Consider the following 4,701-nt stretch of genomic DNA (forward strand, 5'->3'; position numbering starts at 1 on the left):
ATTACTAACCTCCTCAGAAAAAGAAATTAAAAGCAGAGAAGAAATCTTAGCCCTATTGGAATCTACCCGGTTTACCCAAAAGGGTGGCCACTTGTGCCCAACCCCTTTCTAAAGGCTGTTGTCTACCAGTCTTGGGGGAGAAATGGGACAGAAGTGGAGAGCATGGGTTTGGACATCCATGAGTATTGATGCAATGAACTCTGGGGATTGTTGCAGTGAGATGAGTCCACTTTATTTTTTCAGGCATAGGGTACATAAGGGTCTTTCTAGGGGTGCAGATGGAAAGGAACAATTGGTCATAGCATCAAGCATGCAGGAAGAGCTGATTGGTTATAACACAACATCTAATTACCATGTGGGCAAGAAGCCAGGGTGGGATATGTGTGCTGAATTATGCAGCCTTGCAGAGAGAGCTCTGTACAAGGTTACTTTTCAGACAAGTCCAGGCATCTATGTTCAGGGATACTTTCCAGATAAAGACAGGCAGATATAGGGAAGCCCCACTGAGAAATGGAATCCCTCGTTTTGCATTGAGCTCAGAAAGCCATCCAGTCATGGGGACTGATACCTTTATAGCAATGTTCCCCAACAGTTATTGTCTGTTGCAAAGGACACCATAAAGGAGATTCCCCAGAAGCCAAAAACAACAGAACAACAGACTTGGGCGCCTGGTGTCTCAATGAATGAGTGGAGCCTCTTCAAGTCTTGCCTCATTGCTTACTAGAATGCCAAGAAGATACCCCAGGCAAGGTTGACTGGGTGGAACAAGAACTGGCCTCACAGGAGAAACAAGGGTACTGGATGCTGCCAGACAGAAGACCCATCATTGTAGGGTCTAGGGTCTGGGACGGAGACTGGTTCTGAGTCCCTACCAAGCCACCCTGGGAACCACAAAACTCTACAGATCCAGGTATTATGTTCCAAATTTGGAAAGTCTGGTTAAAGATACTACTTTTAGATGTGCCACCAGTATTCAGGTAAACCCCACAGTAGGAAGAAAGATACAAGTGAGATAGGCTCAAGGAAATGGGCTTTGGGGACTTTGGACGTTGGACTTTATTGCAATCTAGCCTATTGTTTTTGGCTATAAAGATTTCCTGGTGTTTGTAAACACCTTTTCAGGATGAGTGGAGGCCTACTCCACCCAAACAGAGACTTCTCTAATAGTTACTAATATCTTTGGGAAATAATTCCTAGGTTTGGACTGCCCTTAGCTTTGGAATCTTACAGTGGTCTGGCCTTTATAACCAAGGTATCTCAAATTCTGGCAAAGGTATTAGGTACTAATTGGAAATTACATTATGTGTATAGTCCACAGAATTAAGGTCAGGCAGAAAGGATGAATAGAACTCTTAAGAAAACTCTGACCAAATTGGTCCTGGAAACTGATGAAAAAAAAGGGGGCCAATCTCCATCTCTTTGCCTGCTAAGAGCTCAAGGTACTCCTTACTGGGAGGGGCTTCCCTGTTGAAATTGTGTTTGGGAGACTATCTCTAAGAGAGTCCCAAGGCAGAAATGTCTAATTACACCCTTATTGGGTCCTTGCTGGCTTTGCAATAAAGCTTGTCAGGCCAATGACAAGACTGCAAAGGGAATCCTGTCATCTCCCACTTCTGAACCCACACCACCATTTTCAGCCAGGAGACTTGGTTTGGATAAAGAAGATCCCTGCTTACACCCTGGAACCTTTCTGGAAGGATGCTACCCAGTTATCCAACTGCTATCAAAGTAGCTGGAATCATCCTTTGGGGGGCGTGGGAAGGGCCATTACAGACAAATAGACTATCACTTGGACTTTGGACCCCTTAAAGTTAGGACTGTCCAGAGTCTACTAACCTGGGATACACAATGCCCATCAGATCCAAACTGGACACAGGAATTCAGAAAAATTGAAGATGGAAAACTATCCTTTGGGTAGGTCTTTGCTCTCTTATGTCCCTTCCAGGGCTGGAACAACATGGATCTAGGGGATGGATGGGGTTCAGTAAATCAGGTTGTGGAGAAGACTAGCTAGAATAAGGCCTTCCAGGATCGCAGTTTTATGCATGCCCTGGCAAAGGTGAGTGTCTTGTCAAGGACAAGGTACTTGTATCATTTCCTCAAATAACGTGACCTGTTTCTATTAATGGTTTGACTAAATGTGCCTTCTCTGACTCCCTGGAAAGTCATTCCCACTGTACGTACATCAGTTCTTATCCCCAAGGTATGCACCTATAATGGAGAAAAAGGGAAACCTCATATTGGCTTTGACCCAATGTTAACAAAAGTCACACTGGTTCTAATTCTGGTCCTGGCTCCAGTAGGGTCAGGTATAATCAGTGTGACTGCCACAGTATCTGAGCCTGGAAACCACAACTTTAGGAAATTCAGTTCTCAGACAGATTTAGACTCAGGCTATTTGAAGAATTTTAATTCTAGGCTGGAAAGCTAAGATGACTTCCTCGCAGAGGTAGTCCTACAGAACTAAAGGAGGCTGGACCCATTTTTATGAAACAAGAAGGACTTTGCATGGTTTTAGGAGAAACTTGCTGTTTCTATGACAACCTAACGGTGGTAATTAGGGAAAACCTTGCCACAGTCAGAGAAAACCTCAAGTAAGAAAAAGAAAGTAGACCCAGATCAGATAATTGCTATAAGTCTCTGTTTAGCTGGTACCCATAACCTTATTGTCAGCATTAGCTGGAGGGTTGATTCTTATTCTGATTGGGCTAATGGTGGGCCCTGCATCCTCAGCTGCATGCCAACTACATCAAAAGAAGAGTAAACTCAGTTAAGCTACTTGTCCTTAGGACAAACTATACTCTCCTAGAACAGGATGTGCCAACAATCTGACTCATGCCCACAGAACTAGTAGAGAATGTGACAAGACCATGAGGAGGCTCCTCCATCTTGAATTCTTGCTGAGGCCATTTTAGATTTAACTAGAATTTGATCTTCCTGATGGGGAACCCCATGAAAACTTACCCAAGTCTATTCTAGGAATCATGTCAAGATGCCCCAGCTAACTTACCTTACCTGTTAAACTGTTGCTTGTGCAACAGCTCCTCCAGCCCTCAGCTGCTAGTGAGATACCACGATGTGGTCCTTTCCTTTAAAAGCTCCTTGTTTTAAATGCTCAGGGTTCTACTTGGGGCCCAAGTACTTGAGTGTAGTCCCAGCTGACTGGAATAAGAGATTTTAGGTGGCTATAAACTGTGTCTGAATGGTCATCTCTTATGGGTTCTCTATAGCACAGGGAAAGGGAGAACAGAACGTGGATAATAGTATGTTAGATCCTGAGTTCCTTGGTGATCTAGAGGTAATATATGTTAGTTTCTCATAGCCCACTATCAGATAGTCTGCAAGGAGAATAAGGGATGTAACAAATGACATAGAATACTGTGTTGTTGTATCTGCCCTTCAACCTTAGCCTGTAATATTGTGACTTTTACTAATATTACCCCACAGATGGACATTTGTGAGATACAAACTTTCCTCAGGTCCCACAACTTGTGAGACACAGAATATGGTCAACATTGTAGATCCTTCAAGCTGTATTTCATAAAGATGAAAGGGCTTTGAATCTCCACCTTCACATAGTGTAAATTTCTTTATACTTCTTTCTGAAGTATAGTGAATGTGTCTTTCACTACTGTTTAGAAAAAAATCAACAAATAAACAATCTTTCTTTTTCTTACATTTATATCCATGTGGTATGCACATGTTTGTATATGTTCACATGTATGTAGGCACACCTGTGTGTATGTGTTAATCACATGTGTGTAAACCACCTGCGTGGTTTCCAGGTTCAGATACATGTATGAGCATGTATGTGTATGCATGTGTATGAGAGAGAGACATACAGACATACAGAGAGAGAGAGAGAGAGAGAGAGAGAGAGAGAGAGAGAGAGAGAGAGAGGGAAAGAGAGAGGAGAGAAGGAGAGAGAAGGGATGTTTGTGAGTGACAGAAGAAACAACTCAAAGTCAATGATGGGGTGTAAGCTGACAGATCTGTAATTGGCTCAGGACTGCTCCCCAGACAGTTTTGTAGATAGTTCATTACTCTATAGTCTGCGTGAGACATCTTTCTGCTCATCAGCTTTCTCTGCTTGTGATAGCTCTTAGGTTTTCCATCCAAAGTCAGAAAACCTGCTAGAAAAATTCTAAGAGAGATGTGTTAGCTCTCTAAATAGCTTTTTGGTTTTTCTGACCAAAGCCAGAAAACACAACAGAAAAATTCTAAAAAGAGTTATGTTAATTGTCCAAGCAGCTCTTTCTAGTTAGTTCTCTCTAGGTAGCTCAGCTCTTGTAGTCAAAAGCCCAGTCTTTTATTTCCATATCAATTCAATCATTTACTCCAGGTTCCCTTTTGATTAACTCATGGATCAGCATTTTATGACCTTAGCTTCTTAACTCTTAGAAAAAAAGACAGCAAGTATATATATATATATATATATATATATATATATATATATATATATATATATATATTAAAATAGCAAATAAACTCTGATCTGTCTGACTTTATAAGCACAAACAATAAGCTAGCTGGGTGGGATACCACCCTGAGATCACTATTCCCACTACACCTGGACCTAAATGTTCTCTGTCCTAGGTTGACTTTGAACTTAGAAATCTGCTTGCCTTTGTAAGCACAAACAATATGTTTAGTTGAGTAGGATCTTGCCATAATATCACCACTCCCTAAATTTCTTCATTC

At 41.8% G+C, this 4,701-nt stretch overlaps 1 non-coding gene across 1 annotated transcript; it reads right to left on the minus strand.

Moving 5' to 3' along the window:
- Nucleotides 1-4,102: 4,102 nt before the first annotated feature.
- Nucleotides 4,103-4,164, minus strand: LOC127671386 (U7 small nuclear RNA). Its single transcript, XR_007974745.1, has one exon. It is a non-coding gene; the product is annotated as a U7 small nuclear RNA (small nuclear RNA).
- Nucleotides 4,165-4,701: the final 537 nt, after the last annotated feature.

This window comes from Apodemus sylvaticus, chromosome 20 (genome assembly GCF_947179515.1).
Source record: "Apodemus sylvaticus chromosome 20, mApoSyl1.1, whole genome shotgun sequence".
In the NCBI taxonomy this organism is placed as follows: domain Eukaryota; kingdom Metazoa; phylum Chordata; class Mammalia; order Rodentia; family Muridae; genus Apodemus; species Apodemus sylvaticus.